This window comes from Haemaphysalis longicornis, unplaced genomic scaffold, assembly GCF_048455015.1.
Source record: "Haemaphysalis longicornis isolate Haplotype H1 unplaced genomic scaffold, Haemaphysalis longicornis Haplotype H1 scaffold_1, whole genome shotgun sequence".
Lineage (NCBI taxonomy): Eukaryota > Metazoa > Arthropoda > Arachnida > Ixodida > Ixodidae > Haemaphysalis > Haemaphysalis longicornis.
Window position 1 is genome coordinate 405,293,350 of NW_027526203.1, and position 18,547 is coordinate 405,311,896.

Genomic DNA, 18,547 nt, shown 5'->3' on the forward strand with positions numbered 1-18,547 from the left:
GAGCGGAAAAAGGACGCCCGATGCTGCCAGGGAGTGTCGTGCGGTAATTTAAAGGCGGGCTACAAATTATACATGCGCATGAAATATGTACGCTTCTCGCTGGACAGCCGGGAGACCGTTAGTCTCTTTTGATGACGGCCATATTTCAGTAAGCCTGCGCGCGGCCTGCGCGCTTCGGCCCATAATATAGCACTCTTCGGGCTCTCGCACAGTGCACGGCCCCCGAAGAAGCAATGGGGCCGATCTCGATGTCGAGAAGGCTCCATAAGCATTCTTCATGCGGTGATGGAAGTCTGGAACGCACATATGACGCGACGGACTCCTCCCGCGAGCACTCCCTCCCTCCGCCTTTACGCGCCTTCCTCCTCGCAGCCTCCCCGATATTTCTCCCCAGCGGCGTCTCGCGCCTTCTCGTCTTTTTTGCCCTTTGTCGGTCGCTGCTTCTTCCATTTCACTCACGACTATAAGCTCGCGTGATGATCTCTCGCTGCGCGCTCCTTTTATACGGCTCTATTTCTTCCCTTGATTTACAAGGCCCCCTCAGCGCGCATAAGGAAGAGAAGAAAGGTCGAAAGCGTAGGTTTCTCTTGTAGATTTATGCCCGTGGACTTCGCCAGACAGAGGAACCGGGCCATCAAAGCTTCCTCCGCGTTTCAGAATGTAAACCCCTTGAAAGATAGAGGTGCCCTTTAACAGGCACTGTATACGCGCCGGAACCTCGTGATGCACGCTGCACTTGCAGTGCGTAATGCCCGCGGCCGTTCTCGACAATCAGCGAGACCTTAGACGGCAGGAAATAAAGGGCAGCTTTTGGGGGCGGCACTTTTTCCTCTGCCCCTCGCTTATTTTCAGCCTGAGCGAGTAGTTTCGCCTTTTTGCTTCAGAGCTCTGGGTACCAAGTAAAGCTCGCGCAAAGCGGGGGCTATACGAAACTACTGGAGTGGACGTACGCGCAGACGGATTTCGAGTGTGGGCATTCTCCTGTAATCGGTGCTGGCAGTGCAGGAAGCGCAGTTCAGGCTGCTGAGTTGCCCGCTTGTGTACGTGAGAGAGATAGAAAGAAAAAAAAAAGGGGGGGGGGTATTAATTTTTTGCACATGTAGGCTCAAAACAAGAGGCCGGCTCCTCGAAAAAAAATATATGGGAAAAATGGAGGCAGTCAGCTGGATTAGCAGGTAAGGAAAAGTTGTACGTACAGTGAACTCCCGTCTACATGAACTCGCTTAAGGCGAATTCTCAGTTATGCCGAACAACGTGGGAGCATGTGTTTGTGTTTTGTTTTTTCAATGCAAAAAAAAAATTCCGCTTAAGACGAACAGCCTTGCACGTACTCTTCGGTAAGACGAACAACTTTCTGGGGGACCACCACTGCTTGCGATTCTGGGTAGCGAACATGGCAATCTTGGCGGGGTGCGGTGGGGCATTCACGCGACCAGAGGGAAAGAAACGTAAAAGGAAACCACAGCGCGAAGGAAATTCACGCGACGGAGGAAGGGAGGGGCTGAGAAAAATAGACACAGGGATTAAGCTACCCCTTCTCCCACCCTTCAATGTATGGAGCGAGCAGCAAAGAAAGAGAAAAAAAAGCGCGAGGGCGAGTATTGTTGCGGCTCTGTTCTGCAGGAGAGAGGCACAAAACTAGGAGGACATAAGAGTAAAAAAAAGTGATGGCGGAGACCTCCTGTTTGCGAACATAGCAGCTCTCCTGACCAATGCCGTTTCTCAGCGGCAGTATGGTTGTTCGCGTCGGTTCATGTCGCGAATCCCACCGCGTCACCGCCGACAAAGCGAGGAGTTGCCTTTCTATCTCTGCTGCGTTGTCGCTTTAGATATCGGGTGTACGCTCTCCTTCGCTGCTTGGAATAGACAGAACCAGGCAAGAGCACTTGAAAACAGTCTTCTATAATGTTACCGACTCAAATGTATGTTTTTTTGTCTTTTTCCTCCATTGTAAGTCTACTTCATTCACCGCCTTGAAGCAAGATCGTTGTATGCACCTGGGCGTATTGTCGATTCGTGTTTTTGGAGGGCTTCATTCCGATAGGACGCGCATATATATATATATATATATATATATATATATATATATATATATATATATATATATATATATATATATATATATATATATATATATATATATATATATATATATATATATATATATATATATATATATATATATATATATATATATATATATTTATATACATATATATATATATGAGCACGCAACCAGAAATACAATAAGAATGCGCTATGTTCATGATGTAGGCATTGCAATACTCGTAAGCCAGACATGTCTGTATACAAAATATGTACATGCAGTCGAACTGAATTTGAAAGTTACTGTTAGAGCGCCGACCGATAAAGGTGACAGTGCCTTTCATGACACCTTTTTTTTGCAATCAGATTAATTTCACGCACCTTTTCACTGGTCCATAAACGGCGAGCACTCAATCGCTCTCTCAAACATGCGTGTCGGTGAGTAGGCGCGAGCCTTTATGTGTGTGTGTGTAACGTGGTATTCAATGAAAAGTTTAGCGGACGATTTCTTCGCTTGGCAACACTGAAAACCGCCATGTCCGTGGCCACTGTGCCAGCGCATGGGCTTTGCCCCCGCATCTCGCAGAAAAAAAAAAAAAAACGCCCCTGCGTCCATCGTCTGCTGCGTCTCAACCCGGTTATCGGTAGTGGCGTCAACAGATATATTATTAATCGCACTCACATTATGTGGTGGCGCTCTACCTGCCCTCGAGCACTTCGCATCACCGGAGTCCGACGCTGCAGTTGGCTGCGGCCGTGGATGTCGGCACAAGTGCACCCGCACCGTGTCCACGACTTTATGTCTGGTAAGTGCCCTCTAATACGTGTTTGAGTACAAAAACCGATCAATTTCTTTGGAGAAATGTTTCACGCGTACGCCGATTTAGCGCTAGCTTTCTCGCGCGCTAAATGTTTCACACTCAACAAAAACAACCGACCTCTGACATTAGAGGCGCGGCGGCCTGCAATCAGCTGATCTGCGGCGGCGACTTCATACGCGTCTGGCGATAGGGAGATCGTACTGTGCTGCACTCAACAGTACTTGGCGTCGCGGTATTACTTTGCATTCAGTGGGCAATAGTTTGGAAATGATGCCATTCCTGCTGTCAAACGGACCACTGCGCTCAAGTTGCAACCTTTGTGCCCCGACCAACTCGCACTTGCTCGTAGGTGTGCGCAGAGGCTTTGGTTGAATTGCAGATAAGGTTTTCACACTCATGAGCGGAACCACGACTTTTCGCGTAACCACAGCTATCGTGGTACAACTGACTTTGGAATCACTCGTACACGCCTTGCACGAAAACACAAGGTCACGTCGAGGACCGCGGCCGGCCTGGCCGCCATGAAGGCATGAGGGGTGCCTGATCTGAAGGATGTGCGGGCTGTGCGCACAACGACACCTTAGTAACAGACGCTTGGCCACGGATATGGCGGCGCACACACATAGTTGCCTGCATGCATTCCACGCCAATGAATACCTCCTATTGTGAGGGAGACGTTGATCAGGCGACGTCTTATAGAAAAGCAGAACGCCCCCGCACAAGTTGGTATAGCCAGGTGAGTCGTGACCAGTGCAATTTAGGCTGAGGTGTTTTAGTGGTTGATCCATTTCTAAGAGTGACTACTAAGAGATTACACGGTAAGCCACCACTGCCTCCTATGAGCGGCAGCATACCGAAAAATTTGGAAATAAAGTATGCGGACTATGACCATCATTATGATGCTGCATCGTGACGTACCCACGTACATCCCGAGCCTCCGTCATCCTAATCCTCAGAGGTCCTTGCCAATGCTGACGACGATGAACACGATGATGAAAGGCCGCGACTTACGTATGTATGGATAAATCTTTGCTTCGAGTCGGGCGCAGCGCCCTTTCCCCACTCGGTACTCGGATACAAACGCATCACTGCAGATAAAAGGGGAAGGGAGGGGGGTGGGAGGAGGGCGTAATATTCGTAGAAGATGTAATCCTTCCATCACACAAAAATGAATATGATCATACTCAGCAGTATCAGACATTCAGTGCACCTTTTGGGAACCCTGTTGAATTATTTTAGGAAGGCGATACTTCACGCAAAGCAAGCTTTTAACTTACGTAATAACGTAGTGAAAAAGTAAATTGAAGGAATCCTAGTACAGGTAGCTCATGAACGTATTGATTGACTGTAGGGTTTAACGCACCGATGCAACGCAGGCGATGAGGCGCGCCGTAGTGGGGGGGCTCCGGAATAATTTTGACCACCTGGGGATCTTTTAACGTGCGCCGAAATGTCGAACACACGGGCGTTTATGCTTTTCGCCTCCATCAGAAAAGCGGCCGCCGCGGCCGGGAATCGAACCCGCGACCTCGTGCTCAGCAGCGCAACGCCTTAGCCACTGAGCCACCACAGCAGGTAGCTCCTGAACGTATTAGGGACCATAAAAAATGATTGCACTTCAAATGATGGCTGCGCCAAAAAACTTTGCAGAACGCTCAAGGGCAAGGGCAAGTAGTAAAAGTAATGCCATTCTTCGATATTGGAATGCTCGTTCGTAATGCCACCGAAGACGTGCCAGCAGCACGGCAATGTTACTTGCCTTCTAGGTACTCATCGTGAGCGTCAATGAATGACGCGTCCTTTCCGTGCACACTAAACATTTTAAAGCAAAGCTTTACTACTTTCGTCCAGCGGTTTCGTAGAGTATGCGCAAGTTAATCTTTTGACCGGAGACACACCACCGGCTACACACCCCTCGAACCGCAACGCTTGATTCACCGGGCCCGCTGTCGGCGCCGCGCACGAGGCCCAGTTTTAAGTAGTTCTGCTCACGTAGCGGCAGCGGGCGCAACGGAAGCGGCCGCTCAGCTGATCGGAAGCCCACCAAACCCGCAGCCTGCCACGCATGAGCCGCTGGGAGGTCTCGGGCTATGTGACTCACTTTGCGCCGCGTTCGCCGTGAAAGAGGAACGCCGCGTTCGCCGAGAATGAAAGCTAGGCCGAGCCTCCTTCTGTGGGCGTTGCAGGGGACCGAACGGCTTTGAACCGTGTTTGGCAATACAGCTACATCAAAGGTTAACCAAGCGAAACCAAGACTGAACCAGACTAAGCCAAGCTTTTGCTTTGCATATCCAAGGTTAGCTGAGCTAAGCCGCAACCCTTCTTTGCACTCTTTTTGTCCGTAAAGGGACCCGCCTCGGTGGCTCAGTGGCTAAGGCGTTGCGCTGCTGAGCACGAGGTCGCGGGTTCGATTCCCGGCCGCGGCGGCCGCTTTTCTGATGGAGGCGAAAAGCAAAAACGCCCGTGTGTACGAGATTTCGGCGCACGTTAAAGATCCCCAGGTGGTCAAAATTAATCCGGAGCCCTCCACTACGGCGCGCCTCATCGCCTGCGTTGCGTCGGCGCGTTAAACCCTACAATCAATCAATCAATCCGAAAAGGGTGTAAAATTGTTGTCCCATGGCGCGCACCTTTAAAATGTGTTTTGGCTAAAAAAGGCGGATCGGCTAAAAAAGGCGAAATGTGGATCGGCTGAGCTCGCAGCATGACAGTGAACACGCACAAGTCCCACCTGGACCACAAATGAATTGAGCAAGACAATGAACGGGATGCATGGGGAGAGCGAGTACATACTTACTTAGAAATACATCTGCTCTTCGTGCTTTTATAGCCAGGAAAGGAAAGTCCTCTGACAGAGTCTGTGGGCTTGTGGAACTAAATGTGGGCTTGTAGAACTAATTTTTGAATTGCGCATTTTAATGGGAGCATATACAACTCAGCATGCGGATTTGAAAAAAACGTTTTAATCGCGAGGTGGTTATCATGCTCAATAAAGTCATATAATTTTATTAGATACCAATCACTTATTCCACACCATTTCAACAGCCCCAAGAAGGGTTTTCATTATTTCAGCATCCTTTCTGCCACATGAGTGTAAAAGGAAAATATAGCGTGTTGGAACCAACGAAAAAGGGTGTAAAAGACTTTCAAATTTGGATGTCTTTTCTACCATTTTACAGAGTGAACTTGAACATTTTCAAAAAGCTGGAGGTGTTTTATACCTCACGGTGTTTAAAACAATGTGAAATGGCATAATTTATTAACAGCAGAGCTGTTAATAAGCTTGAGCTTGAGCTTGGTTCGGTGGCTCGGTCCGATGGCTTGATCGGTTAAGCTTGCGCTTGGTCCGGTGGCGTTAGCAAAAAAATTCCAAGAAAAACTGCACTGCCTGTAAAGGGTGCACCCCATCAAATAGGATATTATAACAGCGGTGCCGGATTTCGAACCTGTTCGATTATGAGCACAAGGGGCGCATGCGAACCTCTTACTATACCATTTTAAAGGTACAGACCGCAAAGCCTTGTCTATAACACTCGAGTGGCGTGCCGCGGGTTGCACCGGCGACGCCTATCGGTGGCACCGATGCGACATAGGGTTCGAGATAGCGTGCGTGTACGCGTGCGCGGTCACCCTGACATGATCAGATTGTCTTTGTCGGCGGTTTTGGCCGCCGCTGTTACAGAGGATGCTTTGGCCGCCGGGAGCGCTGTCGGCGGCACCGCTCGTGAGGCGTGCGCTGAGCGGGCGCCGCTCGGCGCGCGTCGCTGTTGCGTTCCTTTCGTGTCGTGCGTCTGCGCTCGGAAGAAACTGCCGCGTCATGGTTCTGCCAAACTGCTGCGTTTAATGGCGTGTTGTGGGCTGCGAATTTATGCGCCGGTTTGGTAGTTGGTCGACGGCGGCGACGGTTGGATTTCCTAGAGCGGCTTTTATCGTTGCAGTGGTCATGCTTTGAGGTCAATGGGCGCAATGAACGGAGAGTGAACGGAGGGTTGTGCGGGATGATGTTGCGTATCTCGCATAGAGGGAAAAGAGCTGCAGGAGCACAACATTGTTATATTCATAACTTTATTATGTGATAAAATGGATCAATGTGATCAATGTAACTTAGATAAAGAGAAAGTTTATGTGTCTAATCATTCCGTCGACCTTCACAGCCCTTGAGCGAAAACTGCCAGTCATCTGGCGTCGTATGAAAAAAGCCCCTGGACGCCTCCAGCGAATTAGATGAAGTTATAGCGAACCAGAGAAACATTTAGAATTAGGCGATGACACTGCGAATTAAGGAGGATGAAAAAGCGAATTAAGAATAATACTAGTGAATGAAGAGACTTCAAAGTTAAATAACCGGAACAAAAGAAAATTAAGAAGACACGGGAAATAACAAGAATGAGTGCGAGTTAAAAACGGATAAAATTAGGTGGATTTCTGAGTGAATCAAGGTAACTTCAAGTTAATAAAGATTAATCAAGCTTAACTGGCAGATGTCAAGGTGTGCTAAGATGAAACCAAGCGTATCAGAAAGGAATACGAAGCGAATTAAATTGTTAGTATACAACGCAACTAATAGTGAATAAAGTAGTGAATTAAGTTACATAAAATAAATTAACATGAACCCAACTAAATTCAGATGGACCGAAGTGAATTACGAAGACAAAGCAGATGGAGAGGACTCAATGCGAAGTATGCGGAATCAGAGTCAAGTAACTTGAATCAAAGTAAGTTAAGGTGGGTCACTGAGTGAATTAACGTGTATCAAAGTGAATTAAGCTGCAAAGTGAATTAAGTCCGCATCCCTCCCCCATTCTCCTCGCCGCGCCAGCTGCGCGCTAACGCCGCTCTCACCGCAGCGCCATCTGCGTGTTAGCGCTCGCTCCCGTCGCCGTGCCAGCTGTGCGTCAGCGCGCGTTAGCACTCGGTTAAACATCTAACACATGCGCATGCGCTGCTCTCTCTCATTCCCCTCACCGTTAACGCGCGGTACATATAAACGCGGTAACTGCGCCGCTCCGCTCAGTCGGAATTCCGCCGCTCCGATGACATCCGATGACCACCGATGTTTTGAATGGAGACTAACAGGCCTGCTATCGCGATGGTCGGCGCAACCGTACGTAATATAATGGAAACAACAACAAATTGACACGCTAAATGGAGACAACATAACGGAAACGCAACGGAAACCCCACGATGCGCCGCATCTACCCATGGTTCCCCTCGCGGGAAGATGGTGTAAATTTTTTCATTGTGTGTACTTTTGTCACCATGTTTTCTCTGCTTACAATTACGTTTTAAAAAGTCTTAGAGGTTCTTTGGAAAAGCAATAGCAAGCATTGTACAAAATGGAGAAATACACAAACCTTGCGCTTCTCTGTCTATCAGTTTCCTCCGTCTGCCTGCATTGCCAGAAGAAAAAAATATTAATCAGTACAAGCTGCCGATCAGTCAGTTCTGCCGTAAGAAGACCTTGCTTTCTACGCTGGAGCAAATGCCATAACATCCAACGGATTCATTGTTGTTGGAGCCGTAGAAATAAACTTGGATGAGCTAAAATATGTACAAAAATGGGATCGGCAACAAGCTTGCCGCCTTCACATAAAGCACAGACCAGTCTACCAAGCGACCATTCTATCTTTCTCTAAAGGTTTGTCCTCTGAACACATACGCTGGTGTAGCAATTAATGTGCATAATAACCATCATAAAGGGAAGCCTGAACTTAGAAGTACGTTTTATGAACCATTAATTAACAGTATACTTACGGTGGTATCATAGACGTTAAACCCCGAATCACGTGGCTAGAGACTTCGCCTAAGAGTTAAAGGGACACTGAGGACAAAATACAAGTTGCTCTAGATCGATAGATTAGCTCTCGGGGGACTTGGGCTGGGGGAATGCGGCGCGATCTAGCAGTGCAATTGTGGCGCCTGAAAGTACACAAAAGGGGGTGTCACGTCGGTAGGCGGTGTCGCGCCGGTTCATGTTGAACTTTGTGTGATGAGCCCTCAACGCATGACGCGGACGCACGAATCAGAGGAAGTGTTGCGACAGCGTTAGCGTGCTCTTGATAGTGCCGCAGTCAGAAGGCACACAGACTTCCTCGCCAAGGTCCCTGTGCGCGTGCCTGCACAGCCGAACTACTGATTTTCCCCAAAAGATGTGTCATGTAAAAACTGTTGGCACCCGCTGAGTGTCGAATCCCCTTTTCTGGCCTGATGGAAATTTGTTGGTCCGTGCAATGTGAGAAAGGAGGGTGCGAGAAAGAAATAAGAAGAAGATATCTTCCTGCCTGTGAAGACGAGGAGGAGAAAAATGAAGAGAAATGCCGAGAGCTTATCCAGGCATAGAGCCCGGTTTGCTACATCCTACATTCATTTTAAACATTTAATTACGTAAAATGATGCACTCTTGTCTTCGGCATGGGTTTCTCTTATCGAGCGTACCCTGTTAGAAAACACATACAAAATGAGAGTAAATGAAAGTAAACAGAACCATACATTACAAAAAAAAATAAATTAAACACGTCAAATGCGATAGTGTCTTTATACGTCGCTTTGGTAACAACGTTTTCCACTACAAGTTTAACCGGGACCGTTTTTCTCTGCACCACCGGGAAAACTAGCGCCACGGAAGATGTTGGGCAGGCATGAAACACGCTGTTCTTACTTCTTGCATAGCACGCATTGGAGGCGCCATCTATCGCCCCGCTCGCCTTCTTCTTGTGTAAGTACATGGCGACGCCACACATAACCCTTTCCTCACGTAGGTGAAAAGCGATACATTATAAGGAACTCTCGCCTCACATTCCCCACGCAGGCAGGCATATTTCCTGCGTTCCAAAGTCGTTCAACAATAACGCCCTCGGGTGTTGCGCAGCCCCGTTTGTGATGTTAGCAGTGCCACTAGTGCCGAACCTCCGCCGGAGGAACCGTGTCGTATGGGACTTCCGTCCAAGCCGAGCGCACTGTTTTGCCTCCCGTTGCAGGCACGCAGCGCTGAAGGCGTCGGCGGTCACACGCGGGTGGGGAAGACGGTGCGAGCGCGATCGGCGCTTTCGTCAGGGCTCAAAAGAAGCCGCGCGTTGGCAGCTGAAAACGTGAGTAACGGCGCCTCGCCCCTGCGCCCGAGACCCCTTGCACTTGGGGCGAGCGTTTCCTGCGCTCCTTTGACTATCGCCGACTAGTGCACGTGTTGGAGTCCCAGAAAGAGGCGCCCTTGTAGCGGGCCGCTGGTGACTGGCGCGCGTGCGGCATTCAGCCCCTGCGTGGAGGCCTGCGGGGACCGCCGTCTTTCTGGCCAGCCATCGTGGCACGCTGCTCGGGCGACCTTCCCCGAGAACTGCCGACAGTCGCGCCTTGACTGATGACTCTGTCGCTGTGACAGAAGCCGCCCGCTGACGGAACAGGAAAAGCAAGTTGCAAATAAGAGAAATAAGATGGGCCAGCCGGTCCCCTTCTCCTCCGTCAGCCGCAGCAGCATCTCCTGACAACGCGAACCAGCTTCGGCCTGAGACGCTTTCTGCGGCGGCGAGTAAAAAGCGTATTTACGCTTGGACGCGTGCCACCGGCCCGCTGGTCGAGGATGCAGCGCTCACGACGCTTGTCTCCTCACTCCTCCCTTTTCTTTGTTTGCTTGCTGTCAATACAAGCATACGCGCAGACACTCACTCACTCTCTCTCTCACTCGTATATATATTGCTCAGCAACGTATTGCTCAGCACAGGGCAAATATAAGTAAACACCCGAGCATCGCGCATGGGCGTTATAGGGAGCGGGGAACATGTAAAAAAAAGCACCAATAAAAACTTTTAGCTCAGAAAGATGACTTGCGCATAAGAGAGCCGATATTGCTGATGGATTGATTTGAAAACATAAATAAATTAACAAAGATTCAAGTCCTTGTACGGCACCTCGCAAGTTTCGAAGCATGATATTTTTGTGTGATCCATAATATGTTGGCCCGAAGATGCATCTTTTTCTTTTTAAATTACGTTTTCACTGTTATAAAGTAGATACAAATTTTTCACAGCAATTTTGTCACCCGAGAGGAACGTAATAAACCCGAAATTCAATTACCTTTCATGGTACCACAACTGTCCCGCCGTCTGTACCGTCCAAGGACGAACCTTACCGCTGTATTCTGAATGTTTTCCGGATTTACTGGGGAGCAACCTGCGCAGGGTCCCACTGTGTGCAGGCGCATTTTAAAGGTCGTCGAACGCCCGTAAGTACGCAGTTTCTTTTAGTCACTGGCACGGACATCTTAGGTTACGCCTAATTAAATGTGAAATGATGATGTTGACCAAACACGTCCCCGGTTTATTTCAAAGAACTGGCCTTTGGCAACTCACTCAACTGCATTCCGCCGCAGAAAGGCGTTGTTTTCATGAAAAAAAGAATGAAATACTTAAAACAACTTTTAAAATTCTCGCTACGCAACCTCTGCAATGTCGTAAAAGGGGAACCATAGAAACAGAGTTGTCTATGCGTCAATTCCATGTTAGCATACAAATGGTACGACCGAACAGGACTATAGGCACCAGCAGGGCCGTATAGTCAGAAAACATTTTCGGAGAAGGAAATGGTACGACCGAACAGGACTATAGGCACCAGCAGGGCCGTATAGTCAGAAAACATTTTCGGAGAAGGAAATGGTACGACCGAACATGACTATAGGCACCAGCAGGGCCGTATAGTCAGAAAACATTTTCGGAGAAGGAAATGGTACGACCGAACAAGACTATAGGCACCAGCAGGGCGGTATAGTCAGAAAACATTTTCGGAGAAGGAAATGGTATGACCGAACAGGACTATAGGCACCAGAGGGGCCGTACAGTCAGAAAACATTTTCGGAGAAGGAAATGGTACGACCGAACAGGACTATAGGCACCAGAGGGGCCGTATAGTCAGAAAACATTTTTGGAGAAGGAAATGGTACGACCGAACAGGACTATAGCACCAGAGGAGCCGTACAGTCAGAAAACATTTTCGGAGAAGGAAATGGTACGACCGAACAGGACTATAGGCACCAGCAGGGCCGTATAGTCAGAAAACATTTTCGGAGAAGGAAATGGTACGACCGAACAGGACTATAGGCACCAGAGGGGCCGTACAGTCAGAAAACATTTTCGGAGAAGGAAATGGTACGACCGAAGAGGACTATAGGCACCAGCAGGGCCGTATAGTCAGAATACATTTTTGGAGAAGGAAATGGTACGACCGAACAGGACTATAGGCACCAGAGGGACCGTACAGTCAGAAAACATTTTCGGAGAAGGAAATGGTACGACCGAACAGGACTATAGGCACCAGAGGGGCCGTACAGTCAGAAAACATTTTCGGAGAAGGAAATGGTACGACCGAACAGGACTATAGGCACCAGCAGGGCCGTATAGTCAGAAAACATTTTCGGAGAAGGAAATGGTACGACCGAACAGGACGATAGGCACCAGCAGGGCCGTATAGTCAGAAAACATTTTCGGAGAAGGAAATGGTACGACCGAACAGGACTATAGGCACCAGAGGGGCCGTACAGTCAGAAAACATTTTCGGAGAAGGAAATGGTACGACCGAACAGGACTATAGGCACCAGCAGGGCCGTATAGTCAGAAAACATTTTCGGAGAAGGAAATGGTACGACCGAACAGGACTATAGGCACCAGAGGAGCCGTACAGTCAGAAAACATTTTCGGAGAAGGAAATGGTACGACCGAACAGGACTATAGGCACCAGCAGGGCGGTATAGTCAGAAAACATTTTCGGAGAAGGAAATGATACGACCGAACAGGACGATAGGCACCAGAGGGGCCGTACAGTCAGAAAACATTTTCGGAGAAGGAAATGGTACGACCGAACAGGACTATAGGCACCAGTAGGGCCGTATAGTCAGAAAACATTTTCGGAGAAGGAAATGGTAGACCGAACATGACTATAGGCACCAGCAGGGCCGTATAGACAGAAAGCATTTTCGGAGAAGGAAATGGTACGACCGAACAGGACTATAGGCACCAGCAGGGCGGTATAGTCAGAAAACATTTTCGGAGAAGGAAATGATACGACCGAACAGGACGATAGGCACCAGAGGGGCCGTACAGTCTGAAAACATTTTCGGAAAAGGAAATGGTACGACCGAACAGGACTATAGGCACCAGTACGGCCGTATAGTCAGAAAACATTTTCGGAGAAGGAAATGGTACGACCGAACATGACTATAGGCACCAGCAGGGCCGTATAGACAGAAAGCATTTTCGGAGAAGGAAATGGTACGACCGAACCGGACTATAGGCACCAGCAGGGCCGTATAGTCAGAAAAAAGTTTCGGAGAAGTAAATGGTACGACCGAACAAGACTATAGGCACAAGCAGGGCCGTATAGTTGAAAAAATTTTCGGAGAAGGTTATGGGTTTTCGGAAGGGAGGACTTTTGCCGAAAGGAACACTGAGTACTGGCTTACGCGCTGCCTGGAAAAAAGTTTGGGAGGGTGATCAAACACACAAACCGCACCTCCGGGTACGTCCTTGGGCACCAGTGCAATCGCACATCATGTTACTTGGCGGTGGCTGTGGTCAGCGGCTGCCGATTGCACAAACAAGTCCAGTGGCTTCTGCATCGCCAGTGCTTTATCTGTCTTCTTATTAACTATATTATATGTTCGAAGTCTGCGCCAAAGCCGGCTTCATTGCCATTGGGAAAAGGCCGTCCATTGATTGAACCAAACTACCAAACTTGTATTTTATCTTGGTGGTCCACACCGTAATCAGCATGTGCATTCCGTGAGCTTTCTCACGACAAGACATACGGTAAAGTATTCATACGGTAAAGTTACGTGGTCACTAGGGCATGATTTAAGTAATAAATCTGACTTTTTTCCCTTTTTGGAAGACAAAGGCGAACGTACCTATTGTGGTTCAGAGACATCTTCCGGGTGGTACGTCACTCATAACTAAGGCGAGCGAAATCCACGAGCATACAACTTTTTTCACACTGGAAACACGTACAATGGAAAGACACGGTTATTCGAAATTACGACGAACCCTTTTCCCGAATAAAACGTCTTACGGATACAAATATCATCTCATTTTTTGTTGCGAGACATAAAATCGTAAATTCGGGACATACTTATCCCCATAAGACGCGCATATATCGCTGTCCTCTTCACTACATTTACTTGTTGCTTTTTACTAGTCTCGGTTCCATTTATGTGAGTATTTTTAACTACAACAGTGTCGAGCTCCGTCGCACTGTGCTCTTGTCTTCTTCGAAGTGAAACAAATGACACGGAATTTGATAATGAAAGAAGCGTTTGGAAAGATTTAACAGTACACTGGGTTTTGTGTGCGCCTTTAGAACACGGTGTGCGGCATTTTAGCCGTGACGCTGCGTGCAGCTACCACACCTGATTCCGTTAATGGAAAAAGGAAAACAGCAACCACCAGTGCACAAAAGACACATATCGAGAGAAGCTTACTGTTAATATACTGTTAATATTTGTGGCTTCCCGTATAATCTTCCAGTGTGACACGAGCCGCAAGATGCCTCTCACTGTAACAATTGTTATTTTTGCAGCAACTTTTTCTTAACCTCTTCTCTTCCTCACAACAGCGCTGTTTTTTTTTTTTTTGTAAAAGAAGGAGTAATGTTCATAATGATACGTACATAGAGAGAGAGAGAGAGAGAGAGAGAGAGAGAGAGAGAGAGAGAGAGAGAGAGAGAGAGAGAGAGAGAGAGAGAACGTATACATTTGCTGCTAGGTGCGAAGGCAGAGTGAGTAAGCCCTGTCTACAGTAAGCTGTGTTGTGCGGAAGCGGAGTAGTATGAGAAAGTTCGTCAGCGTCGCGAGATAGCGGGCGCGCCACACTGCGATGCCGAGAGAGCCAAGGGCCAACAAAGCGCTGCTACAAAGTTGCTGCCGGACAACTTGCCTACTACACAGGCGCTGTCCTACCCACGCTAAGCTGGCAAAGCCACCTACGCGCAACCACGCGACCCATCAAAAACAAGCGCGATGCGCGTATAAGGCCCCGTGGCGCCGTCTATCAACTCTACTGCAAAGTAAGCGCGCGCCTGAATTCGGTTTGTGTTGCAAAGGCGCACCCAATTTCGCCATCACCATTTCGGTTTGTACGCTTCGAATGAATCAATGAATGAATAAATGAATGAATGAATGAATCTTTATTAAAGAAACTACCAACCGGGTTGAGGCATGGATGAAAGATGACCTTGGGGGACATAACGACTCCTGTTCTCGAGGGGAACTGTGTTTGTCCCTGTACTGTTAACTCATTCATTTCCTCTCCTCGCTGTGCTCGTCCAGTAAAGCAAACTGTCGCCCGCAAAGGGTGAGCTGGAGTCCAACATGATGATAATAACGATGATGATGATTATGGTAATGCGTCGTGACGCACTTACATGTTATGCCAGAAAAATATATATACGGTGAGCTGGACATGTGTCTGATTGCTACTAAAAGAAATCTGAAATACACTGAAGCATGTGGCCTACATATACAGTTCCCAATGCTATGCAAATACAAAACGCAAAAATGCTGGCAATGCCAAATTCCCGTATTGTATCCAGAAACACAGCATTGTAAGTGCCCCCTCATGCCATTTTTGTTATCTATGAAGCAGACTGGGTCTAGAATGGAGTCATTTGCTCTGTAAAAGCTCTCTGTATGCGTCAGAGCCCCGCCAGAAACACTCCTGACACCGCTTGTACAACCCCTTGCTCGAACAGAGGCTCACATGGAGGAATGAAGACCCCGTCTTCCAGGATTTCAGTACCCGGACAAATTAGCGATTATACCTGTTTTGGCCCCTAATCCTGATTTCCACCACTTATTGTGTAACCTAGTAGCAGACATTTACGGCAAAGTTTACAGAAAAAGCTATGTTTGACGCTCTACGAAGCTGACAAACTGCTTTTTCTGGGACTTCTTTGTCCTACAATATCTGTTAAGGCGCCTGCCATCGAGGAGCCGGTCAAGATCAACTTGCAAGTTAGTTGACGAGGACCCCTCTTCACCAGAAATGAGAAAACGAAAACAAGATCTGCTGAGCGCTAAATACAGCAATATAATTCATTAATACCGTCCTTGTGTGATGTACTACATTCCCCAGTACAATATCGGACTTTGATTGACATGTGCATGCCGAGCACAGAGTGGTCGTACTCACGAGCCACTCATAAGGCATGCACACGAGTGTTAACTCACAGATTTCCAGAACTCGTTCTGCAAATTTTAAGACAGTTGTTAGCTTTCGCCTCACGCGAAAAAGTTCTCTACGCTTTGCTCTTATCGTCCGAACGACGCGTATGGTGGTAATGATGCATGACCGTATGCAGAATTGCTTAAAGCTGATGATACTCGCATTTATAAATGGGTTCCCCTTCAGTAGCTACGAAATCACTGCTGATTTTTGCTAAATTAGATCTCAGTGTGCTAACATACACAAAGTTTCATTGACAAAATCGCTTTTCAGGCAGCTGAAGAGCCACCAAGTAGTAATCTCTACACTTCAACGATGATTGGTCGGCGAGAAATTAGTCAAAAATTACAGTGACAAGTGCAGCAATGGCACCGGCCCATTGCTCATGATGCTAGTGACGTGAAGTACGATAGTGAGTTTATCAAACAGAATGAGAACAACTGAAATTACAGGAATGGCGAGTACAACAAAGATTTCGAATATAGAAGAGTGTCGGCGAAGGCCGAGAACTATCCCGGAAGGACCTGGGTAAAGTGGAAGGACGAGCTGGTGGTGGTTACTCTGAAAATGAGTTTATTAGGAGAAGGACGAGGCACGAAATCCGTAAAGCCGGAAGGAGCGTGAAGATAAAAGTTTTTATTTCGGGCTACGGCCTTTTAGTAACATGCTATGACAACGCTTATATCTAAGCATCAATACAAAATTATGAAGAAACTGACAAGGAGGGATTGGCAAGAAACGACTGATTTTAAGGATTCGTCATTGCTTGGAGGAAAGTTTGGCGAGATAAAATCTCAGTGATAGCGGAGTGAGACTAATTTAAATTAAGAATTGTGTGCTTAAGAACCTGCTATGAGCAATCCACATTGACCGGCGGCTCAAATCTTTAAATATTCTAGGAGTATGTTTTATTAAGCGTCAAATGAGGCTGTACGGAGAGTTACAAGCACAGTGTCAAGAAGTGGCTCAAGTTACGACTACGTACCGAAACTGTGCTGTGGCTGCAAAAATGAATAGTAACAACAAAAAAGATTAATACGGTGAGTAAGTAAACAAAAGAAGCATCGAGAAAAAACACGGCGTTGAACATTAATGACCCTATATGCTACTATTCCTCTTCTTTGAGTGTTGATATCTCTACTGTTATCTTGAATAATGCCGACAATCATTATCTTGCACACACTCAGAGCCCGTGCTGTGAACCGTATCTGCTGCGACCCCAAGGAGATTATATATCAATGTTAATGCGACGAAAACGATTAGAGGGTTTACCTTCAGGGCAGTGTTCGAAAGCAATCTATCATTCAGCTCCTTTCATCATAGCGTAAATATGCCCTCACACAGATATTTTACTCATCATCTTGCGGTTTAACGCACAAAAGCTTCTTGAGCACATCTTTCACTTCGTCGTCTTGCGTGAAGACAGGTAACGGGTGCTTCGTTTGAGGATGCCCCTATAACATAAGGAGGGCTACCGATTAATTTAGGCCACCTGGGTCATATGAGGTGCGCCAAAATGTCCACAAACAGGCGTTTTCATTTTTCGCCTTCATCTGAAAAAAGGCCACCGCGAATGGGATCTATCCTTGCGACCTCGCGCTCAGCAGCACAACACGTTAACCCCTAAGGCTGCGTTCCAAATAGCGGAAGGCATGGTAGACAGCTTAGGAAACATACCGATTAGACGTCTAGAGCAATAATAATTATAACGGCGCAACGGCCGCCGTCGCACACGAAGACACTGTAGTAGGCATCTCAAAGAAAAAGATGTTCAAGTACCAAAGGGAGAAGTAGTAGCTACACAGAACGATAGGAGGCGTCCCGTCTCTCTCTCGCATTTCAACATTGATACCGAAATTTTCTTGCGCCAAAGAATATCCTCTAAGCACGAACTTCTGTTCTCTCTACTCTGCCACTTGACCTCTGCGAGAGAGAGGGGGTGGGGAATAGTTTAACGGCGCGCACTGAGACGTCAGGGGCAAGAGAAGGAACGCAACAACCCGCGACTCGATGAAGGCCCTGAATATCAAGGTTTACACTCGAATACCACATCATACGAGGCTCGTCAATGAAGCTCGCTCCATGCTCGGCCCAAGGAACGTGGACATCGCCAAACTGACCCGAATGTATGCATGGAAGCGTTTCTTCCTCGGTCTCCGAAGAGTTTAGCAAGTTACCGATAGCCAAGACGTGATCTCGTAAAACCCTTACCGAAAAGCGGCAGCCTCAAGTCTGGGTCAGCCTCACTGCCAGCGCAAGAACGACGCCCATCGTTCGTCACGTGCACGCTCCACCGTCCAGCGACCCGGCCGTACGGAGGCGGTCTCCAACCGAAAGACACCGCCCGCAGGAGTATGCTTCTGCTAAAAGTGATCGAAAACAAAAAGAGGGCGCATAAGCACCTGACCAACGCCACCCCGAAGAGCTGCACCGTTAGTGGAAAAGCGAATCAACTAAACTGAAGAACCAACATCGGCCCGT

General features: G+C 47.8%; 1 long non-coding RNA gene across 3 annotated transcripts in view; it reads left to right on the top strand.

The window, feature by feature from the left end:
• LOC144172329 (uncharacterized) overlaps window positions 1-18,547 on the top strand; it is a 202,173-nt gene that overhangs the window by 55,545 nt on the left and 128,081 nt on the right. Inside the window, exon 2 of one of the 3 annotated variants that reach the window (XR_013323000.1) lies at window positions 9,845-9,955. The exons of the other annotated variants lie outside the window; for them this stretch is intronic. This is a non-coding gene — a long non-coding RNA (uncharacterized LOC144172329). The remainder of the gene's footprint in view (window positions 1-9,844; window positions 9,956-18,547) is intronic. 3 annotated transcript variants of the gene reach the window in all.